The sequence below is a fragment of the Pogona vitticeps genome, chromosome 6 (genome assembly GCF_051106095.1).
Source record: "Pogona vitticeps strain Pit_001003342236 chromosome 6, PviZW2.1, whole genome shotgun sequence".
Lineage (NCBI taxonomy): Eukaryota > Metazoa > Chordata > Lepidosauria > Squamata > Agamidae > Pogona > Pogona vitticeps.
In genome coordinates, this window is record NC_135788.1 from 53840769 (window position 1) to 53866068 (window position 25300).

Genomic DNA, 25300 nt, shown 5'->3' on the forward strand with positions numbered 1-25300 from the left:
TATTTTTAAGCCACAGATATGCTACTTGGAGTCTTGGCAGACTCCAAAACTCATGATTTTTATCTTTATTTTTCTCTCAGTTAATTGCAGGTTTGAACAGATTTGGGAAAAGGAGCAAGTGGGACTGCCTGGCTGAGTACCGGACTTGGCTCAGCTGATTTAGGAGTATGCTTGCCCCTGGAACCTCTCTGTTCAAGCCACAGAAATCTCTTAGGAGAGCTGTATGCTGACACATGGAGCCCAAGAAAGTAAAATCTGTCACTGCCTCCATATCTTCCCCTTCTATTTGTCAAGAGGGGATGGGACCGGTGGCCATGATCTTGGTTGTTTTTGATGTTGAGCTTCAGACCGTTTTTTGCGCTCTCCTCTTTCACCCTCATTACAAGGTTCCTTAATTCCTCCTCACTTCTGCCATCCAAGTGGTATCATCTGCATATCTGAGGTTGTTGATATTTCTTCCGGCAATCTTAATTCTGGTTTGGGATTCCTCCAGTCCAGCCTTTCACATGATGTATTCTGCATATAAGTTAAATAAGCAGGGGGACAATATACAGCCCTGTCATACTCCTTTCCCAATTTTGAACCAATCAGTGTTTCCATATCCTGTTCTAACTGTTGCTTCCTGTCCCACATACAGGTTTCTCAGGAGATAGATAAGGTGGTCAGGCACTCCCATTTTTTAAAGAACTTGCCATAGTTTGTTGTGGTCCACAAAGTCAAAGGCTTTTGTGTAGTCAATGAAGCAGAAGTAGATGTTTTTCTGGAACTCTCTGGCTTTCTCCATAATCCAGCGCATGTTAGGAATTTGGTCTCGAGTTCCTCTGCCCCTTCGAAATCCAGCTTGTACTTCTGGGAGTTCTCGGTCCACATACTGCTGAAGCCTGGCTTGGAGGATTATGAGCATAACCTTGCTTGCGTGTGAAATAAGTGCAACCATTACTAGAGTTAATGGTTATCTTTCAATAAAAAAGTGTTTTTATCATTGAAAGTTCTGTTATTACGTTTTTCTTTGAAGACAAAAGCTGATGATTAGTTCAGAGAATTGTATGAGTTATTTTTTTAAACTAAAACCTCAGTATTCAGGTTTAATTGCAGTGTTGGCAGTTCAAAAGAAATACAGTGGTGCCCTCGGTGTGTGAAAACATCGCGGTTTGGATTAAACTTAGTTTAATGCGTTCCAATAGCAGCTTTACTCACCGTACAGCGATGTTTCTCCGATGGCCGGCAGCCATTTTCGCGCCCTCCCCTCACTTAATGAGGGCGTGAAAACGCTGCGCGTGGCCATTTTGGGGCTTCCGGCAGCCATTTTGAAGCCGCCGAACAGCTGATCGGCGGGTCACAAAGTGAAGGTCGGTAAGCGAACCGCTTACCGACCTTCGCTCTGCGACTTTGAGCCATAGGGGCCATCGGTGTGCGATCGCATTTGCGATCGCTAGAACGGCCCCGTTGTGCGGATTCGTCGTTCTACGGTGCACTCGTTGTGCGAGGCACCACTGTAATTTTGTTTTGTGTTGCCGTTTGGGCACTCGGCCTCATAAAGGTTCGCCATCACTGATATAGTGGATAGAGAAAGACTACTGCAAAATAAAGAATTCAAGGGGTCAAAGAGAATGAAGGTGGATACTTTACCTTGGGTTGAAGATGAGATTTATGGGTTTTAACCCAGGTGAGGTTGGGCATTTATGCTAGCTGAAAACATCCCTTTGTACATCCCTGGTGCTTCGCATAACGAGCGCACTGTTTAACGACGAATCCGCATAGCGATCTGTTTTTTCAGATCGCTAATGCAATCACATTGCGATGTTTTAATGGGCAAAACATCGCATTGCAATGATCGGTAAGCGTTTCGCTTACCGATCTTCGCATTGCGATGTTTGTAAAACAGCTGATCGGCGGTTCCAGAATGGCCGCCGTGTGCCCAAAATAGCCGCCGCAACCATTTTCACGCGGTTTCCTCGCTTACCAAGGGCGCGAAAATGGTGGCGCTATGGAGGAACTTCGCATAATGGTGAGTTTGGGCCCCATAGGAACGCATTAAACAAAGTTTAATGCGTTCCTATGGGGTTTTAGTTCCATTTTGCGATGTTTCCGGATAGTGACGATTAATCCAGAACGGATTAACGTTGCTATGCGGGGCACCACTTTATTGTCATTATGAATCTGTTGCTTGTTTATTTTTTTTAGAAATTCCTGCTTATGAGCAACTAATGATCAATCTTGTGAATGATAATTTAACAAGCCAATGTTAAATAAGCCTTGAATTAAATGTTTCGCCTGTTTTACTGAGAGTGCTCATCAGTTTCCTTGCAGTGTGCTTTCTTAGAAAGAGAATTTGGAGCTGGTCTTGTAATCATTGCTCCACCTATTAGTCTTTCCATTAGTGACTTGTAGGTCTCTTGGATTCAGGAATGACTTTTGTGCATGGAAAATGGAGCATTGCCAGCACACTGAAGTCAGAGAACAATGTTCAGCATTGTATTAGAGCAGCCTCTTCTTACAGAATGTAGGTCAAGTTAAATAATGCAGTACCTTCCTGAAGCAAGATAATATGAAACCTAACTGGAGAATTGCAACATAGCATATGATAGAAAGGCTGGCTGCAGTCCTGTCTCCTAACATCTGAAATAAGTCTCATTTGAACTCGAGGTAGGTGTTTCAGAGAACATGCATAATTGGGCTGTGAGATAGATGCATACAATAGTCATGAGTGCAGATTCACACATTAATTTTATATGTATTTGAGTACTACTTTGTTTTTCTCTCAGTAAATCTTGCTAGTGAAAATCTAGTTGCAGTTTTGGCTATGATGCAATTTTCATATTTCTATGGTGTGTTATTTGATTTGATAGAGTTTCCCTTGAAATGGTAAATGGTATTGTATTTAATTTCTTGGTAGAATCGAAGAGCCTCCCCTTCCTGATCTTTCAGTAAGAGTATTTTTAATTTTGGTCCCTGTCAACTTTATTCTCATGACTTAAATGGCTGAAATCCTATTGATTAGCATAGCAAGTCACAGTTAGAGAGGACCAGATGAGGACTGAAGTGATAATGCCGTTAGTGTAAAGACATTTCCTGAGACCATTGAATCACTGGTGATTTGGTAAGTCAACTCACCAAAGTGCCATTGATTCAAATGGGTCTGCTCTAACTGTGACTTCTTTGTAGTCTCTGTGAATCACACCTTTGCATTTACTCTGCCTACATGGAGAGTTTCAGCACATTCTACAACAGCTGGAGTAGTCCCATTTGACTCAATTGAACTTATGGAGGAATTGACTCATCAAATCCCTCCTGATTCAAATGGGTCTACTCTAGTTGCAGACTCACTACACTAAGCAACATTTACTCAGCCCCATTGCCTTTTGATTTAGAACTTGATTGTTATTTTGGAAAAATCAAAACAAAACAGGCACTTATTGGAGGCAACAAAAGTTCAACACTCACCTGCTTCCACCTAGCTCTACTCATGTCACTCGATCTCGCCAAGCTGGGTGGCTGAGGGGCTTGACCCCAAGAGAGGCCCGGAAGGAGAGAACTAGAAACCAGGCCTTCTCGGGGGTGACCCCTCGCCTCTGCAACACTTTGCCCCTTGAGATTTGCCTGACACCCTCGCTGGGAGATTTTAAGAACAAGCTGAATACTTGGTTCTTCAGGCAGGCCTTCCCCCCTTCCATTTCTTAGTTATCTATGTCTTACCACCTTGGACTTTGCATATCTCTGTGTTGTTTGATATTGTTGTTTTAATTTTTGTTTAATACTCGGACTGTAAGCTGCCCAGAGTAGATTTGTTGAATCTAGATGGACGGGGTAAAAGCCGGGAAAATAAAAAAAAATAAAAATAAAAATAAAATAAAGACTTTGCAAACAGCCAAATGTCACAGAATAACATGACAGTACCAATGCAGTGAAATGGCCTCAACTGAGTAAAGAGAGATTGCAGGGAAAGAGACGCACATGCAGAGAATTTTATTCTGAAAGGGCAGATGTCTGATGAGAGAGAACACAGGAATAGTTCATAAACAAGAGCTCTGCATTAGTAGACTAAAAATAGACTACAGATCTCAGAGTTCTGCATTGTAATGCTAGATCCTTTGTTTTTCAATTGCATGTTGCATTTGTGATCTTGAACACTAGTTCTGTCCTTCAAATGGAGTATGTCACAGTTCATGTTTGGAAAGAGTTTAAAAAGTATGTTGAAACAATATATATTCAGTCATACAGTGGACCCTTGACTTACAGACGGCTTGACTTACAGACTTTTTGAGTTACAGACTTCTCTGGCCGCAAAATTTAGATTTGACTTGCAGACTGAGATTTGACTTACAGACCAGAAAAAAAACAAAATATAACAAAAATGGCCTGTTACGGGATTAATCGGTTTTCAATGCACTGTAGCTCAGTGGAGACTTGACCTACAGACTTTTTGACCTGCAGCCACCGTTCCAATATGGATTAATTCTGTAAGTCAAGGGTCCACTGTACTGCCTGGACTGTATTTTCCCTGCCTTCCCTGAACCTTTCTTGACCTAAGAAAAAACAAAAAACAAAATATCCTCCTCTAGTGGTCGAAGGTGGAATAACAGCTTCCCATTAGTTTCTATGGACGGAAAAGAGCAGATACGGATCAAATGGTTTTCAATGCATTCCTATGGGAAATGCAGATTTGACCTGAGAACTTTTTGACTTGAGAACTGCCTTCCAATACGGATTAAGTTCTCAAGTCAAGACCCCACTGTACATGACTCTTTCTCCCTCATCTTCTGGCCTTCCCCATCATAAATTAGTAGGTGAAGTATCAGTTCATTGTCACTGAATATTATGCTTTGCAAACTGAACACTGCAATATTGACTGCAATTGTGTTTTGCTTGTTTCTTGTATTATCAACAAATATTGAGTTAAAATCCAGAATATTTTATTGTGTCATAAATCTCATTAGGTTTGACCTTGGTTTTGTATAACATTTCAGCCCTTATGGCTGGATTGGCCCTGTTTTGTTTCTGGGCTCCAGCATGGCACTCTCCAAGCAACAGATATACAAGACTAGTTTAGCTAGAAGATGAAACCCTTCCATAGCTTAAGTTACTCTCAGTGTTGCTTTTCCTGAATTCATCTTCCCTGCCAGTCTATCTAGCAACAGGTTTCTGTTTTGAATCAACATCTTCTGATAGAAATATAACATTTCCAGGAATTTGGAAGCATTGTTGGAAAATTTGTCATTTCTTTTTACAGTAGGTTTTTAAAAACAGGAACAATTTGGAGGAAAATGGAAATATTTACAATACTTATTTTCATATCAAACCTGCATCTTAATTTTACTATTTTAACTAAATAAAAATGTTTCACCATATATTACATAAGCACAAATATTTTATTTATTTGCTTAGAATATTACATGCTGCCTTTCTCTTAAGGGTCCAAGGCAGCTTGCAATATTAAAAAAAACTGAAAGCTAAAATAATAAATTATAATATTAAAAAGATTATATATATTAAAGCTTATAAGTGAAAGCAGTATTAAAGATACTTTAAAAACAACAGAAATATAGTTGTCCCAAAAAAATCTCTTTAGTCGACCAGTCATTTCTTTTTATAGGTGCCTGAAAAGAAAAGTCTTTTCCTGTCTACTTCTGAAAGGACACCAAAGTTGGGGCCAGCTTGGCCTCCCATGGGAGAGAGGTCCTAGGTCTAGGAGCAACAACAGAGAGAAGGCCCTCTTTCCTGTCCTCACCAATACACCTGTGGGACTGAGAGAAAGGCCCCTCCTGAAGAACTTAATACACAGGCAGGCTCATGAAGGGAGATAGCTTAGACCCAATCCATGTAGAGTTTCATAAATTAAAACCATCATAGGCATCCTTCAGTCTCGAGAGACTATGGTAACGTGCTCTGTATGGAGGACTTGGAACAGCGTCTAGTGTTTTGATGCTGTACGTGAGGCTGGAATGTCCTCTCCAGGGCACGAAGCCTGGGTAAAATAATATGGAGGATAGGCTGTTACCCAACCAGCAAATTCCCCCTCTCCACGTCACTGAAATAATCCAATGGAAAGGCAAGAGCCAATACAGCTGGTTTCAGTGACATCGCAGGAGTTGACAAAATGACATGAACTGCCTCCAGGACTCTGGCTCTGGATTTTGCCTCAAGGTTAACTCCTGAAGCCTTTACCATAAGTGGATATAGCTACAAGGCAGTGGAGGGTTGAAATCGGAGTTTTCCTTCTCCTAGATGGGCTACCTTCTAGGGTTGAACGAGTCCCACCTACCCGGACTGTTCCCTCATGGCATGGGCGACGATGGCGGCACCTCAGCGGGGGTTTGAAATCGGAGTTTTCCTTCTCCTAGATGTACTGAGATACAATCTCAAAATGATAGAATGATTTCAATACGAGTTCAAGGCAGACCTTTCAGCATCATAGCAATCCAGGTTTATGTACCAACCACCAATGCGGAAGGGGCTGAAATTGACCAATTCTATGAAGACTTACAACACCTTCTAGAACTGACACCAAAGAAAGATGTTCTTGTTTTTGTAAAATTACAAGATTACAAGATTAAAACCAGCACTTTGAATTGTGCCCGTAAACAGATAGGTAGCCAGTGGAGCTGCTATATTACCTGTAACAGTTGCTGTTATGTAATCACTGTAACAAGCCCCAGTTAACAGTTTGGCTGTATTGAAGTTTCCAAATACTTTCCAAAGCTAGCCCCATTTAGAATACATTACAGTAATCCAGCCAAGATGTAACTAAGGGATATACTACCATGCTAGATCAGATCACTCGAGGAACAGGTGCAGGTGGCACACTAGTTTGACTGTGAAAATGCAGTCCTGCTGAAACCTGGGCTCAGGACCGTATCCAGGAGCACATCCAAGCTGTGCACCTGCGTTTTTAGGGGGAGGGGTGTATCCTTATCCAGTATAGGCTGGATCTCTCTTCCCTGATCTGCCTTTCAACTGACCAAGAGTACCTCAGTCGTATCTGGATTAACTTTCAGTTTTTTTTCGTCCTCATCCAGTCTATTACTGACACCAGACATTGATCTAGAACTGGAACAGTGTCCTCAGATTTAAATGGAGAGGAAATATAGAACTGGGTGTCATCCACATACTGGTGACATCAGACCCCTAAACTCTGGACAGTCTCTCCTAATGGTTTCATGTAAATGTTAAATAGCATAGTAAATAAAACAGAACCCAGAGGAACACCACAGGCCAATGTCCAGTGTATCAAACATTAGTTCCCCAGCACCACCTTCTCAGTTTGCCCCTCTGGGAAGGAATGGAGCTACTGTAAAACAGTGCCTCCAAGTCCCATTTCAGAGAGACAGTAATTCCTGCCTTATGTAATATTCATCCTGGCTTGCATTTTTAAAAGAACACTATTTCTTTGTAAGGTATGCTGACTTTTTAAAGATGAACAGCTTTCAAAGGGAGTGATTGATTATTAACCTTTATTTGTGAATGAAATGATTCTCTACATCCATTTGGCAAGGTTTGCAGTATGTTCTCTGCTGTTGCAGGATGGGATCAAGGTTCGATGGGGTGTCTTCTGTAGTCCACTAGATTAGGTATTCTAGGATAGCATCTGAAGAACTACCTGTACCTATATAATGTGCGAAGCTTATAATTGTCCAAGAAAGCCTTGCTTATTTATTACATCTCTTATATTAAGAGCCTTAGGATGGTGAGCAGAAGAGTCAGGACTGAGTGTTCCTCATGGATCTCCCTTCCTAAGAAAATGTGTTTGGTTCCTTAATTTCTTTCTAAATAGGTCTTTAAGACCTTTTTGTTGGAATCCTTTTTTTAATTGCTGTATTTGAAGAATATCAGTCTGGTTTGGTATTGTAGTTTTGGTACTGAATGTTTTGTTTTATATCTTATATTTTATGTTGAATGTACTTATTCTTTTGTAATCTGCTCTGAGAGGACTTCTTGCTCAAAAATAAAAATTCAAAAATAATAGAGGTTTTTGCTATCTCTGAACTGCTGTCCTCTGTGAATTTGAAGAAGCGGGAAGCAAACTATCTTTTTGCTGTATGCTAAAACTGAAAATCTGTACACTGTATGAGAATACAGTAATTGTGAACATAAGTCAATAACGTCTGGTTCATTTCTGCAGTTGTCATTACTATAATGCTAGAGGAAGGTTCAGCAACATGATTCCAGTGTGAATTGCCCTCTAGCAGTTGTGTCATGGGAAAAATAAATTGGAAGGCTCTGAACAGATTCTCTGAAGTATTTTTTTCCGTTCTGAATTCAGTTCTGGCATGGATTATAATTTGTGCATTAGTTCTGATCTTCTGGGAGGAGATGATATGCAACAGTCTTTTTTCATTGCATTTTTAAGTTAATCCCTTTGAAGAGTTTGATTATACCTGTAAAAATAAGTGGATGAGAATGTTAAATTCATACTGCCATTCCAAAGAAGCTTTGTATTACTCAGATAACAAACAGAATGAAGACTGCAGAATCTTTTGCTAAATGTGAGGGACCGAACCATCTCTATGGAATGCCTTGCTTTGTGAGATGCAGAGAGCACCGTCCTTGGCTGCCTTTGCTGATGTGTGAAGACATTTTTATTTTAGCAAGCTTCTAACTTCCTAAGAAGTTAGAAGCTTGCTTGTTTTATGTGATCTCTGTTTTTATTTTATTTTTAAAGAGTGTATCATTGTTATAGATGATAGACATAACATTACACAAAACAGTAATAGTATCTTGTGGTTACTTTTCTCTCAAACTAAATCTTTAAAGACCAGTGTAAACTGTTTATTGTCACCAGTGGAGCATTTTAAATGACCATGCAGGAACAACACAAGCAAAACCAATACCAATATAGAATATTTTATAATTTAATAGAAGTACTGAATATAAACAGTTGAGATTATTCAGAAAGGAAAAGGGGAAGTTAAAAATGAATGCTTCATTTCTCATTCCGTAAGGTCAAAAATTGTACCACCTGTTTCTCAGTGATATGGCACATTTCTTCCTCACTTGTTGAATCAGAAGTGACATGTCAGAGTTCTCTTCTAGATCTTAGTTTGTCCTAGCTTGTACTGCAAGTACTTTTTTCCTGTTTGGTTGTCCTGGAATTACAGTTATGTAGTTGCTGTTTTCTCTCTAATATTGTCTCTTTCAAACAAAAATATTTTGGTGCTGTCTTGTGTCTGAGTACCTAATGACTGTCTAGTGTAAAAGTGTGTTATAAGCTTCCTTAGGCCAATTTTTCTTCTTTTTGAATAAATAATTCCATTTCACTTCTGTTTTAAAATACTAATTTGTCTATATATTAAATAAAAACCTACTTGTGTCCGCTTATAATTATTTTTTAAATTAAAAAAACAACACCCATGTATTATTGTGTTCTGTTATATATCACACACAGTTCTACTTCCTTCTGTAAGAATTTAATGATACTTTTTTGTCCTACTTCATCAGTGCTTTGAACTAGACCTGCTGGGTTGTTACCAAGTTAGCAAGTCTGCTTTTTGCTGATAATGTTCATGCCTTTATACGAAAGAGACTATTTTTAGCACTTGCAGGGCTGGATTCTCCATCTTTCCTAGAGTCACTGAGGGATGCAGTCCTGGCACTGATTGAGCTGTAGGCAGCCAATGTAAATGGAACAAAAGTGATGTACTTCATTTGTAAGAAAAATTACCACATTTCCCAGGAGGTCAGATACAGTAATTTTGGCTGTTTCGAAGGCTCAGGATTGTTCACAACTGTTAAACAGTATGTATTTGTATGATGTTCAGGATTATAAAACAGTTGTGCAGTCTTCAGTCTCGAGAGACTATGGTAACGTGCTCTGTATGGAGGACTTTGACGCTGTATGCGAAGCTGAAGTGTCCTCTCCAGAGCATGAAGCCTGGGTAAAATAATATGGAGCACAGGCTGTTGCCCAAGCAGCAAATCCCCCCTCTCCACATCACTGAAATAATCCAATGGAAAGGTAAGAGCCAATACAACTGGTCCAGTGATGTTGCAGGAGTTGCCAGAACGACACGAACTGCCTCCGGGACTCTGGTTCCGGATTTTGCCTCGAGGTTAACTCCTGAAGCCTTTTCTATCAGTGGATATAGCCGCAAGGCAGAGGAGGTTTGAAATCAAAGTTTTCCTTTAGTAGATGGGCTGCCTTCCCAGGCTGACAAGTCCCACCTACCTGGCCTGCTCCCTCGCCGCATGGGTGATGGCGGTGCCTCCTTCTCCTCCTCACGGCGTGGGGGTTTGGGATCAGAGTTTTCATTCTCCTAGATGGGCTGCCTTCCCAGGCTGACGAGTCCCACCTACCCGGCCTGCTCCCTCGCTGCATGGGTGATGGCGATGCCTCCTTCTCCTCACGGCATAGGGGTTTGGGTTCAGAGTTTTCCTTCTCCTAGTTGGGCTGCCTTCCCACCTACCCGGGAAACACAAGTCTGATAATCTAAATTTAGCAATAACTTTCTGGGGCCCAAGTCATGTTCATGTAGTAAGAAAAATGTCTGATCTTCTATCTTGTAATTTTATTTTCAGTTAAAAAATGGGAGGTTGATCAGCTGAGCCACAAAGTCAAGCAACAACATTATTTTAAACACCATCAGAAGTGGAGCCTGCAGTTTCGGAGGGGTACTTCACTTGTACTGTACATCCACGGTGATGGAAAAATGGATAGCTTGGCTTGATCCTATGGATGGTGGTATATAGCCATTTTTAGTAGATGGGTTGTTAATTTCAATATTTAAAGAGACTGCTGCATTTCAACAAGTTATGTGCCCTAGCTCTTAGTAATCAGCATGTAACTTAATGCAAAGGAGACAGAATATCCATACCAGATGTCCTCGTAAAAATATTGGGGTGGGATGGGGGAGGGTCTTTTCATGTTCAGGAGATTTTGTAAGGTTGGAAGCTGATTCACAGTAATATTTCACCTATACTATGTTTCAGTGCTGACACCTCTTTTCAGGCTGCCATTTACCACAGTGTGCAAATAGCCATTGATTGCAAGCAAGTAGAATAGATGCTCAGAAGACTGGATCTGGAAAGGAGGATGGATAGCACACTGAAATCAAAAGTCCAAAGCCTCTGTTTGGCAAGTACCTGGTTTTTGGAAATTGTATTAGGAGCACCCTCACTGGAGAGTTGCAGTGAGTGCTATTGTGAGGCCGAGAGTAACCTCAGGGATACTCTACAGAGTGTACCGGCCATCTCTCCCATCACAAAGACAGAGGAGGAGACAGAAGCTATTGAAAAAGAGTTAAAACACTTGAAGATAAAGACAGAAACACCAGAGGGTGCCAATTAGGTGGGAAAAGAGGAGGATAAAAAGGAGAGTGGGAGGAAGGAATTGGGGGGTTCAGAAGAGAAGGAGAAGGAAGCTTGTTGGGCACAGGAGGAGACAGTAAAACCTGAGGAAGAGTTAGTGGAGATAGTTCAAGAAGATCCCTAGACAGGGGAATGGGTAGAGTTTAGAATACCTAAAGAGTATGCAGAGAGAAAGTGGAAGAGACAAGTACATAGAAAACCACCCTATTGGGGGAGGGGGAGACAGAAGAAAGGAAACAACAGCGGGAATATAAATCTTGGCAACAAAGAGAGGAACAAAGGAGGGAGCAGAGGAAATGTACTGAGAACCCTGGGAGATTCTGTGGGACCAGCCAAGCACAAGTGAGGCAGAACAAGGGCAAGAAGGTTTGGGAGCCACAGGTGGGCTGGGTTTACCACTCTCAGCCATGATGTTAATGGACAATGCATCTGATAGATCAGGCACCATACCAAAGTGGATTCACTGAGTAGCAGGTTCTTCCCCTTTATCGTTCCAAGAGGATTTACCATGTTTTACTGAAGTTAAGATTTATGACTTGTTGAAACCAGAAACAGAAAGTATGAACATAAATGAATCAGACAACTTGTTGGGTAATAAACCTGTTTTATTGGAAGACTTTGGTGTATCACCTACTTCTTTAGAGAAATACACAACTAAGGAGGTAAGAGACACTGGACAAGATCACATAAGTATTTGTACAGTGGTGCCTCAGTTTACAAACTTAATTGGTTCCAAAACTCGGTCATAACTCGAAATGGTCGTAAGTCAAAGCACCATTTCCCATAGGAATGCATTGAAATGCAATCAGTCTATTCTGGCTGAAGAAAAAAATCACCAAAAAACCAACCACTGCAAGACCGAAAGGGGGGGGGAGAAAAGCAAACAGATAGGGCAAGACCCTTCAGAATTTTTTTAAAAAAGAACAAAGCAAAAAGCAAGCAAACTGTGCAAGACCCATCAGAAATGCAAAAAAAAAAAAAAAATCAAAGCAGAAAGCAAGCAAACCATGCAAGACCCATCGGAAATGCAAAAAAAGCAAAGCGAAAAGCACGCAAACTGTGCAAGACCCATCGGAAATGCAGAAGAAGCAAAGCAGAAAGGAAACAAACTGTGCAAGACCCATCGGAAATGGGAAAAAAACCCAGAAAGCAAACAACCCCCCCAAGACCCATCAGAAATGGGGGGAAAAACCCTGCAAGACCCATCACAGCATAGAAACATAATCCCACCACCCAGCCGAAAACCACGCTACAAAACCCACCCAGAACAGTTTTTTAAAAGTAGAAAGCAGCACCTTACCTTAGCAGGCAGTCCAGAGCCTCCTCCGATCGCACTCACTCTTAACTGTTGGGGTGAAAGAGCTAAAAAGAAGCAGCCTCTTTGCCTACCAATGGTTAGCAATTTGAATTTCCCGCCTTTTTCCCCTGTAGTTTTTTGGTTGTTAACTCAAAGCTCCGGGCGCAGGTCAAAGCAAAATTTTGTGTCTTGAGATGGTCGTAAGTCGGGACATTCGTAAGTTGAGGCACCACTGTAATGTAAATAGATTACAACCAATGTTTGAGAGAACATTGACTTATTGAACTTATTAAAACTTACTGACTTCCACAATAAGTTTTAACTTAGGGCAGTGCAAAGCACATCAGAAGGTGCTTCCTTCAGGATTAAGACAATACTGTATAGATGGAAGTGCAGCCTGAAATCAAGCACAGCCTGTGAGAGCAAGGATGTACAACTCACATTTCTGTAACATGTTCCATGCACACACCCTATGAATGCTTTGACAGTTCACTCACCTCTCTTCCCCCCATCCCAATTTCCTGCTGATCATCTACACCAGTGGTCAGGGAACAGGGCTAAATTACCCCAAATGGGGTGAAAATGAAAATCCTGGGGGTAATGAGGATGGTTGCGGCAGGCATTTTACTCCCAGGCATTTTATTTCCGATGATGCTGTGTGTTGGCGGTCGTTCTGTCGCGGGGACAGTGAGCCCTGTTGAGGAACTGCACAGGGCACCTGCCTGTCCTCCTCGCCTCCAAAGTGGGGGGGAGGGTGGCGTACCAGGCCAGCTGGACTCTTTGCCTGGCGAAGTCCTGGCCGGGGCTCTTCTTCCTGCCCACGCCTGCCCGCCCAGTGCGCTGGTGAGGAGGCCCCCTTCCCACCCTGCACCCCACCTCACCTGAGTGCATGGCCAGTGGACCTGCCGGCCCTGCAGCACCCACCTCCCCTCGCCAAGGACGCGCTTTCCCAGTGGTGTGGCAGCTCTAGACTGGCTGCCCAGATGGTGGCCACAGGTCCCGGGAGAGTGCAGAGGTGGGGTCGGCTGTGGATGGCAAGAGCCAAGGGGGGGGGTAATATCAACGTATATAAATTTTTTGGGGGGGGGGCAAAAGGTAAAAAAGTGCTATCTTTCCAATGCTTCTATCAGGGAGTATTGAGGTGTATGCATATGAAGAGAAAAAGCCTATCAGTTTGCTCCTCACAAAGATCTTCATAAGATTGCCTTTTCCTTTTAAAGGACAGCTTGGAGAAAAGACTTGTCTCTTTTCTCAAAGAAAGAAAAGAGAGTATCTTGGGAGGGGTGTCACTTGAGTTAGCAGAAGATTGGGTGTTTTGTAACCTGTATTAGTCTCTGGGCTTTCTGATGGTTTAGACATTACTAGTCTCTATGGGCAAAAAGCACAGGCTCAGTTTTTTTCGATTCCCTTAATCATTTGATTTCATGAACATGAGGGTTGGCTGTCATTATCAGCCTATCTCTTGTTATGTTTACTTGAATGAAATGGGTAAAAGTTAATGTAAGACAGGGCTGTACTTGAGCATACTTAGTATGGTATGGTTCTTAAAATTATACTATAAAATTATTATGAGCAGCACTTAATGATATAGGGACACAAACATGGGGTCGAATAGTATTAGCTTATTAACAATATTAAAATGCTACACTGAATCATATGTTTGATGAAACTATGGTTTGTCGTTACATCTGAGCCAACAAGTCATTGAGTGGACTCTTTTGCAGTCCACTGTTTTGTAGTAGTATCCAGAATTTCTCACGAAAGGGGAGAATGCTGCATAGTGATTTGTCTTTGTCTTGGACATGAAGCATTATAGAATCTAACATTTAAAGCAACCGAGGTGTGTCTCTCAGCATAATTCTCAGATGGGCATTGAGTACCTCAAACATCCATAGGAGAGACTTGTCATTTATCATTTTCTTTTTTACCGAGTGGAGTAATTTAGCTGTAACCTATTACCTAATAATGCTTTTTTTTGGCTGCCAACCAAAAAAATTACCATAGGTTTTACATTGAATTGGCCCTTTTCTTACTGTATGAATCCCTGTATAGAGAACATGAGAAGTTGTGTGGTATGTAGTCAGGTCTCACTAAAATGGCTGTAAAGGCATTCCAAGATCTGACAGCTGGTGCTTAAAAAAAAGGCCAGACACTACGTCTGAAGGTACCATCTCTAAATTTGATCACTTGACCTTTGTAAGAGTTCATTAATATAAAGCTGTCTTTCCATTCTTTTTGGAAATATTGACCATTTGTGACATATACATAATGGAGCATAATCTTTTCAGATCTTAAAAGCCTAGATTGTATCTTTGCCCACAATATTTTAGTCACTTTAGAAGTGCTTAATGTGTCAGAATAGCCAATGATAAATGCATTTAGTTGATTAGCCATGGTACTAAAGATCAAATTCGAAATACAAACTCCAAGAACTGTACGAGGGGGTGCTGATAAGTAGTGAGCCTTTCCCAGAAAAAGCTGAGCTAGGGAGCTACAAATTGCAGGGTGTATTGGCCAATTTGTCTGTATTCAATGGTGCAAAAATCAACTATGATTTTAACTTGTCTTTCATGCTCAGGTCCAAAGTGAACATGGCAGCACCTCCAGAGAGGTTCACTGTGGAAGAACATAGGACCATAATCAAGTTCTTGTTTTGCCAAGGGAAAGGTGCAAAGCAGATCCATGATTAAATGTCACAAACTATGGGTGACAGTAGTCCTTCATATGCAACAGTTAAACGTTGAGCTGTCAATTTTAAAACTGGCCATTTCGGTGTTGAAAGTGAGAAACCCAGTGGAAGGCCTGTTTCTGTCTCTGTGCCTGCAAATGTGAAAGCCATCTGTGACATGATCATGGAGGACCACCGAATATCAGCCAAAAGTATTGTTATATATCTGAGAATATCACGTGAGAGAGTTGGTGCCATTATCCACAACGACTTGGAAATGAGAAAGCTGGCAACAAAGTGGATCCCCAAACTTTTGACAACCGAACAAAAGAGGAAACATGTGCAGTCATTGGTGGCTGGTTTGGAACATTTGGAAGAAATGAGTCAGATTTCCTGGGCAAACTGGTAACTGGTGATGAGACATGGATCCTGAGATAAAGGAACAGTCTAAGGAATGGAGGCACAGGGTTCCCCCAGGCCAAAGAAGTTCCGAGTGCAAAGATTGGTGCAGAAGCAAATGGCAACAGTTTTTTGGGGATAAGAAGGGAGTTCTGCTGGTGGACTATCTCCAACAGGGTTCAACCATCAGTACAAAATATTACTGTGCTTTATTGACGAAGTTGAGGCAAAACATCAAGGAAAAACGTGGAGGAAAGCTCTCCAAAGATGTCATCCTGTTGCATGACAACGTCACACACTGCAGGAGAAACAATGGCAAAATTGATGTCCTTAGGCTTTCAAGTGATGCCCCATCCACCTTATTCTCTCGACCTGGCTCCTTCTTGACTATTATCTGTTTCCCAAACTCAAACGATTTGGGAGTGTTCTGGAGGCAAATAATGCTGCAAATGAGTGGTTACACCAGCAGTCGGAAGAATTTTATTTGCAGGGACTTAAGACGCTGCAGGACAGATGTTGCAAGTGCATTGACTTCCTGGGAGAATATGTAGAATAGTGTGACAGTTACAGCTTTCTAGCTATTTTTTTTCTGAGAAAGGCTCAATACTTATCAGCACCCCCTCATAGTTGAAAATAAAAGCCTTTGGTCCTTCAGAAACAGTCATTTGAATGAAGAAAGGTAAACACAATGCTTTAAACCAGGGGTGTCCAACCTTTCACCTTCCGTGGGCCACATTATAAGATGGGTGAGTTGTCGGAGGAATGCAAGCCCCCCGAAGAGAGGACTTGCTGGAAGGAAAGTCCAAGATGTGGGTGGGGAGGAAGGAAAGTGTGTAGAAGGCACAAAGGGGAGAAAGGGGGAGGCGTTGGAGAGTGATTGGGAGGGATCAGGGAGTGGAATGGGAGGTAAGGCGCAAAGCACCTACATTTGTAAGCAGCTATTTTCAAGGATGACGCACACAAAGAATAAAACTAGAACCAAAATATCTGATGAGCACCTTGAGCACTCACTGAGAATTGCAACAAGTTCCATCAAACCAAATATGGATGCATTGGTGGCTGAGAAACAATGTCAAACATCTCACTAACTTCATTTCAAAATAAATTTAATATATTAACTATGTTTTCTATGGTTTTTTTGGGGGGGGATGATCAGGTATCATTACTGTTATTTTAGTTTATGTGTGGCCCAAACCAAATTTTCATCTTATAATGTGGCCCAGGGAAGGTGAATGGTTGGACATCCCTGTGTGTGTTTTGTTTATGAGAACCTATGTATATCTTACAGTAGAAGAGCACTGCCTGCCTGCAGATAAGCTCTTCTGTACTAGGAAACAATGCTGATTACCTGATTTTGTTTCACCACTTATAGCTGAAGCTCATATCTTTTTTTCCCTAGTGCTGTTTTTCTGTGGCTCTTAGTAAATCAAGCAGTTGTGTGTTTGTAAGCCATAATGAACTAAGCCTTGTCACAACATATTAATGGCTTTGAGGGGTTGTTTGTTTTATTTCTCAGTTGTCTTCTGTTGTTCTGGATTTTGAAACAGGGAGTGATTTCAACAAAGCAAAAGAGGGAAGTAGCAGACAGTGGTCTGTTTAATATAACATGAGCCTTGCAGTATTAGAAGCAATATATAGAATTGCCTAGTGCTTGCTCCAAGTAGTTATAAAAATTTGGGCAGAAATATAGCGCATGAAAAGCAGTGATAATATTCTTTATTGGGGAAAGTCACATGGAAGGAGGTTCTTTAAAGAACGAAAGTATACTCAGAAATGATACTGCATCCTGGTCCATGTCTGTTCTACAAACATGACATAAGGGCCTGTTAGATGAGCAGACATTTCAAAGTGGTGTTACATAGGGTTACCACAATTGCCTTCTTGCATAGAGATTAGTAGCCTCATGTTTTAGGAGACTGCAGTTTGAATCGAACATGAATGCTTAGCAGACAGTTTCTGCTTTTAAATACAGTGTTCCATTGCCATTTCAAAACATACTTAAAAATCTTTTCATTTCTAAAATATTACAGTATTTTATGTGAAGATTACTGCAGATGTTAACATGAGACTCCTTATCAAAAGAATAAAACGCAGAGGATCAGAATCTCTTTATAACTCAGAAGAGTTGACTGCACTACTGTCATCTAAAAAGCATAGTAAAACCTAAATTTCTCCCAACCCAGAAGTTAGGGAAGGAATCAGAGTGCTTGGAGCACGGGGTGGAGAAGTCCTTGTTGGTTTAATTTGGCTCCTTTTCAGATACTTGGACCACTGGACCTGGAGAACAAAAAACAAAAAGCAGCTCCAACTACACCTAGGTTATGGGACATAGAATTGGCAATGATAAAATGTCGATCTGCCAGTCAAATAGTAATATCACTCCAATAGCTTTTAAAACCTGTCTGTTCTGAATATATCAAAGATATAAAGGAGATGGAGGGGGCAGGGGATGGATGCTGGCAGATTGTTCCTCTCAGTATTTATTTCAAGATTGAATTTCCATCTTTAAAAAATTAATTTGTATATTCCATCTCTAAATAATTACGGACTTAAATACCTTTATTGGCATGATACACACATTCAAACATACAAAAGTGCAAAAAGCAGCTTGTGGAAACGACTCCTAAAAGACTAAGACTTCAGGTTGGATTCACGAGCTGAGTTAGTTTTGATTATGTCCAACAGAAATTTACCAAAAGCATTCAGAGAATTCTCATCTGTCCGCTGTAGAATAGAACTAAGATAGGCTTTATCGGTGAGCCAGGGCTTTCGTTGTGGTAGAGAGGCAAAAAATTTATCCCTCGTGGCCGAGTGGAATGGGCAATGGAAAAGGATGTGGGGTAACGTCTCTACAACATTAAGCACGCAGGGACAAAATCTGTTGTTGAAAGGAATATTGTTAAATCGGCCCGAAGGGATTGAATTACAGCGGGCCAAAGAAATCGCCCTTCTAATTTCGGGGTTGTGCAGTATGGAGATGTAAATCGGTGGCCTACCTACTACCAAGGGGAGATTCCAGAACAGAGGTGAACAAGATCTGTTAGCGGCTCTTAATAAGTCTTGTGAGTTAATGTCAGCCAACCTTTGTTTGACAGTTTGTAGGGCAGACTGGAGCGGAAGAAACCCAAGGGTGTCCGGGCCTAGCCCGATCTGTTTGATCTTCCTAAGCCAACCATCTGCTGGGGGGCAGCTATCTTTTTTTAGATGGTAAAGTAGGCTTGTTTGAGAGGTGTCAAAATACATTCTTAGCCAGTATTTGCAAGTTCTATACCAGGCAACATCCTTGAGTGGGAGTTGTCCCGTTTCGAGGCATAAAGCCTCGTAGGGGACGCAGTTTGGCATAGCCAAGATTCTTCTCAGAAAAGCTGATTGGAAGCTTTCTAGTGATTTATGGTAAGCATTGATCCAAATGGGAATACCATATAGGGCTTGAGAAATAGATTTAGAATTAAATATTTTGAGGGCTGCCGGGATTAGGCGGCCCCCTTTATTGTAGAAGAGTCTGGAAATTGCCATTGAGGATATTTTGGCTGTCGTTTGTGCCATATAGCGATGGCCAGCCCAGGAGCTGTCGGCTGAAAATAACAGACCCAAATATTTAAAGGTCCTCACCTGTTCTATTGGATGTCGTTTGAAAGTCCATTTATATATTTTACGGGATTTAGAAAAGACTAAAATTTTCGATTTCTGGTAGTTTAGTTGAAGTTTATTGGTGGATAAGTAGTCCAGAAATTTATTCATTAGTCTTTTTAGGCCCAGCCGAGACCGCGAAATAAGTACCGCGTCATCGGCATATAAAAGGACTGGAATCTTGCAGTCACCAAGAGTTGGAAAATGGCCATCAACAGTCGATAGTTCTGGGGCCAGGTCGTTTAGGAACAGGTTAAATAAAGTCGGGGCCAGTGGGCAACCTTGCTTGACTCCCTTGTTTGTAGGGATTTCTTCAGTAAGAAGGCCATCCCATGAACATCTTATTCTGCAAGACGTGTTAGAGTACAATTGCCTGATGGGATTAATCAGATTAGAAGGTGTAACAACCTCCTTCTCTATTTCACCAAAGAGGCCTGTTACACTACATCACCACTCTCTCACACTTCAGGTAGACTGCCACCAACCATTCCCTATAATGAGTCACACAGACAGGAATGGATTTCAAAAACAAGAGAACTAAAATTTATTGATTGGTACACACTTGGATTGGTAAACAAATAAAACAAGAGACTATTTAAATCAAGGCACTAGCATAAACAGACTCTAAATGTTTGTTCATACAGAACACAGAGCTCACACAGAACTCCACAAAACTCAATACAGAACTGCTCCAGCAGAACTTAAAACAGAACCCCTTCATGACACACGTTTCCCAATATATATCCATCCCAGCTCCACCCACTGATGTCCCACCTTCCTCCCACTATTGGATGTTAAACTCCCTCCAAAACCTTGAAGGACAGGAGACATCATAGCTGGCTGTAACAGAAGGAATTCCGGTTCTCTCCAGCTTGGACCAGAGTAACTGCCTATCAACACTGTCAAAGGCTGCTTTTAAGTCGAGGAAAGCTACAAATAATTTTGAGTTGGCTTTAATGGAGTACTTATAGGCTAGATGGGATAGGACAGCGCAGTGGTCCAAGGTGGAGTGGCCTGATCTAAACCCAATTTGTTCAATGCCTAGGATATTATTCTGGGTGATCCAAGTATTAAGATGGATCAAAAGATAGTTGGCATACAACTTGCCTACTATTGAAAGAAGGCTGATTGGCCTGTAATTCTCGGGGAGACAAGGATCTCCTTTTTTGTATATTGGAGCAACGACGGCTTGCTTCCAAGATTCCGGAAGAATTCCACTGGCAATTGCCGTTGAGAAGAGTCCTGCCAGAATAGGGGCCCAGAAATCGGGGTTGGATTTCAACCATTCCCCCATAATCATATCAGGACCGGCCGCCTTGCCAGACTTGAGTGAGACAATTAGAACTTTAATTTCTGACGTTGACACTTGCGGCCAGTTCGGAGTGGCAAATGTTTCGGAAGCCTCTTCGATCGGAGGGGCTATATTGTCAAAAAAGAGGTTTGAGAAGTGCAATTTCCAGTTATAAGCAGGAACTGCTTTAGGGTCGTGACCTTTAACTTTGAAGGATCCATTCACCAACGCCCAAAAGGAGTGAGGGTTAAAGTGAATTGTGGCCTGATAAAGTTTTTCCCATAACATTTTCTCATACTTGGTCTTCTTACATTTGGCTAACGAGTTGAGATGAGAATTTAGAGAAAAATATTCTTTAAGAGCCTGCTGAGAGTTTAGTTGCCTAAACTTTTTAAAACAACTTCTGGCCGCCCTTTTATATTGTTGGCGTTCATAGTCAAACCAGCTCGGGTTACTCTGGTGTGGGTCAGAACGTGAAGCATTTGCGGGCAGCGCTAGGTTAGAGGTAACGAGCTCTAATAGTTGATTGTACAACCTTACCACTTCCGATGGATGATTCACCAAGAGTATGGAGGAACTAAGTGCAGAAAAATTAGGGTCCTCCAACAGGAGAGCCAGTTTAGTCTGGGTTAGTTTGTCCCACCGGAATTTAGGGGGGCAAGCCTGAGTCTTGACAGCCTCAGCCGTTTGGACCTTACTCGCAGGAGGGGGACGCTCAGACTAAGTTGGAGAGGGAGGTGGTCACTCAGTTTAAACGCATGGACTGCAAAGTCAGATACTCTATCCAGTAGCGATGGAGATACTAAGACGTAATCGATTACACTACAACCTGCCTCAGAGATAAAGGTGAATTCCTTAGTCTGTTCGAATGAGACAAGACCATTCAGCCAAAGGAGATTTTGTTGAATGCTAAAGTTAACAAGAGAAATACCTGCGGGATTATGTTTTTTGTCTTTAGAGACTCTGGGCCAGCTATAGTAGAATGGGAGCTCCAGCAATGATCTTCCGTTCGGTGTCTTTTTAAAGATTTCAAGGCCATCGCCTACCCTGGCATTAAAATCTGCACCTATGATAAAGTTGGCCTGAGGGTATTTAGTAGAAAGGTCAACTACGGACTGTTCAAGGCACTCCCACATCTGGGAGGCGGTATGTTTATAGGGATTCAGAGGAAAATAAATGTTCATAATCAATATTGAGAAATTCTTAACTAATACACGGACGGCCAGGGAACTACTGTTTTTTTGAGAGGACAATACCAGCTCAGATTTCATAAATTTTTTCGTCAGGATCGCGAGGCCAGCAATCATACGCCCACGTTTTTCACGGCGAAAGGCTGGCAAAGTAAAGCTTTGGTAGACAGAAAGTGTTATTACTTTATCAGTCCAAGTCTCTTGGAGACAGAGAATGTCATATTGCCTTAAGTAGTCAAGAAATGCCGGATTATGCTGTTTCTTGGGCCAGCCCACCACATTCCAGGACAGAATTTTCAGATTACCCTTGACAGGGGGTGCGTCAACTGGAGGCAGCAGCCTGCTGCCTAGTCAAGGTTGGACCGCGGAAGAGATGGAAACCGTTGAGTCAGGATTTGGCAATTCCATAGGTGGAAAGTTTATTGGAGGTTTATTTCCTGTGTCTTGTGATTGCTTCGTAGGCGTCGACTTCTCAAGACACGGGACCGTGTGAATGGGGTTGTCTTGGGCCCCAAGAGTGGAAAGATCTTTGATCTGGGCCACGGATTCATCACAGGCAGAGCCTTCCTTTTCTGGGGCGATGAAAGATGGAGGAGGTCGAGGAGATGGGTTATCTCTATTGTTCGCCTCCGGCTTGTCAGTCAAACTAGCAACTTGAAAAGAATGGGTAGTCTGTCCGGTGAGAAGAGACTGATAAGTAGGTGTTGTTCTTAGATAGTGCACTGGAGTAGATTTAATGCCTCGACAGTCCAGGACCGGCGACCGTTCAATAGGAGGTTCTGTCGGAAGTGAGGAAGTATTGGCTCCTTCCTTCTTGGGCTTCAGCTTGAAGCGCAGGTGTCCACTCACCTGCTTGGAGACTCTCTGGACCCCAATATTATAGGCAGACAAGTTATTTTTCTTTCTGAAGATTCTGTTGCATAGATCCTGGGTTTTCATAGTGAGAAAAAGCCGTTTATACCCTTTGACTGATGGTAAATAGTAGAAACGCTCTAAATCCAGTACATCAGTTCTAAGGCCCGTAAGTAGAGATAGCGATTTGGCAATTCTGGGCTTATTGGACCATTGTCGGGCATCGCTGCCTGGGAACATCAAAAGCACATCTCTGGAAGACCAAATCAGCTGGGTTTTTTTGCTGTTGGCTTTGTTATCGTCCGCCTTCAGAACAGCTGTCGGTCTGACATTGGAGGATTCAGAGAGGCCAGCAGAATTAACTCGGTTACATGGGTTAATGGCCGGTAGTGTGCACTTCAACAGGTCACCACCAGGGGGACATAGTTTCTGACACCCAATCATTTTCACTCCATGTGATTGAATTGAGGCAATTTGCTTTTCGATTGAGCACAGTCTGTCCAGTATCACCAAAAAAGCACGGGCTGCAATCAAGCATGAATCACCCATCTTTTGCTCTAGAGACTGGGAAATATCTGCAAGAGGGCTTTGCGGCGATGACGGAATGTCAAACACTGCCAGGTATTCACGCAAAGAGGATAAAGAGTGTCCATTTAGCCCTTTCTTCAATTTTGGAGATTGTCCAGAGCCAGCCTCCTCAGAGCCGAGGGAAATATTTGAAGGAGTGTCTTTAGCAGCCGGCAGGCCCGTTAAAGCCGGGGGGGATTACTTCCCCCCTGTAGAAACGAAGAGCTCAGCGGCGTTGGAGCATGAGCAGGGAAAGGCTGCTCATAGGGCGGCTGCAGAAATGAGTCGATGTGAGTTTGTGCAGCCAGCTCCTGACGCTGTTTTTTGGGCTTTTTGGTTGCTTTCCCTTTTTTATGGTCTTTAGAGGGACGTGGTGGCGCTGCGGGCTAAACCGCAGAAGCCTGTGCTGCAGGGTCAGAAGACCAAGCAGTCGTAAGATCGAATCCACGCGACGGAGTGAGCGCCCGTCGCTTGTCCCAGCTCCTGCCAACCTAGCAGTTCGAAAGCATGCAAATGCGAGTAGATAAATAGGGACCACCTCGGTGGGAAGGTAACAGCGTTCCGTGTCTAAGTCGCACTGGCCATGTGACCACGGAAGATTGTCTTCGGACAAAACGCTGGCTCTATGGCTTGGAAATGGGGATGAGCACCGCCCCCTAGAGTCGAACACGACTGGACAAAAATTGTCAAGGGGAACCTTTACCTTTACCTTTAGAAGGGCTGGACCTCCTTCTTTTGGCTCTCAAAACCGAAAGCATATTGTGCGCGGGAGGTAGTTGAAGAGGCTGAAAATAGTAGGCATCGAAAGATAAAAAGCAACAGAACTTACAACCGGGTCGCCATCTACGTGAGAATTCCCTCTATCTTGTCCTCCTTCTTGTGTAAGGGATCATCTTCCAATAGCCCATCTGAATAAGCTTCAAGGTTCCAAGTTAAATAGATGATAAATGTAAAAACTCCAAGGTTCAGTTCCGATTTAGATGAGAGCAAATAGTAAGTCTTCCAGCTCTGTGTTAAGGCTGAATGTAGCAGTTGTTGTCGTTGAGGGTGAGATAGAGCTGAAGCTAATCTCTGCGTCCTTCTCCTTCGGCTGGTAGGGAGCTAAACTCCCTAAGTTCTTATCGCAGTAATATAAAAGCAAGTTAAAAAGACTTGCCAAAGCCAAGATTAAAACCTGGAGGTTAGAGCAATTAAAACTTAAAACTTAAAAACATAAAACTGTTTGAACTGTTTTAAACTGATTAAAACTACTAAAAAACAGGAGCAGGAGAACACAAACGCTGCTCCACCCTACAACCGGAACCGGAACCCATCAAAGCACTTTAAATAATTACGGTATAATTCCTCAAAAAAAAAAAAAGGTTAACTCCACGGGGTACTCTCTTCTTTGTGGATTCAGTAAAGCAGGTGAACATTAGTATCCCCATATTGTAAATATAGGAGCTGGAGGTGCAGTGGAAACAAGAGCACAAAAAGCCTGTTCTTCTTCGTGGTCTCTGTGAATGCACACTAATGGGTTTAGTCTGCACATGCGTAGAGGCCTCAGAGTATTCTGGAGCTTAAAAAATGGCTAGGGCTGCCCTCCCCCTCCCCCCACAGCCCACATGGTCTGCCTGTCACAACCGTTGCCTCATTTCCATTTTCCCTGCTGCATCGGGAGGTCTCTTCTGGAGCTCTCTCGTGCGGGAAGTTGGAATCTTCAGAGCACAATAGATTTTTTGCTGTGTTCCTCTTCAAACCACTCATATTTTCTTCCCCTAGTTTAATAGAGAAAAGAAGAACCGTTTAATAGATTTAGTCCCTCCCCTTCTGGTACTCCCTTTCCTGCGTTTTATGACCCCTAAAATTTCTTTAAAGAGTTGTGTCTCCTGCCTTAAGATGATACCAATTTCGGACTGTCACAGACTTTGCTTGTTTTGCCTGGGTGAAGCTCACCTGCCCTAGTCCTGTGCCCATTGCAAAAACTTTACCAAACAAGCTTTAAAGTTCAGAGAGCAGCATTTGCGCGCCTCTTTGTGGGGAAAATATCTTAAATCTCTGGACATGGACACTCCTTCCTTGCTGCTAAGGTCCACTGCATCCCCCGTGGTAACTCCTATCCAGTC

At 42.3% G+C, this 25300-nt stretch overlaps 1 protein-coding gene and 1 long non-coding RNA gene across 2 annotated transcripts in view; one reads left to right on the forward strand and one right to left on the reverse strand.

The window, feature by feature from the left end:
• The window catches only part of TRAK1 (trafficking kinesin protein 1), a 313032-nt gene that overhangs the window by 49626 nt on the left and 238106 nt on the right, over positions 1 to 25300 (forward strand). The gene's annotated exons all lie outside the window — the stretch shown is intronic.
• On the reverse strand, positions 22997 to 25015 carry LOC144583515 (uncharacterized). The gene is made up of 2 exons (XR_013537321.1): positions 23905 to 25015; positions 22997 to 23553 (listed from the first exon to the last, which is right to left on the reverse strand). It is a non-coding gene; the product is annotated as an uncharacterized LOC144583515 (long non-coding RNA).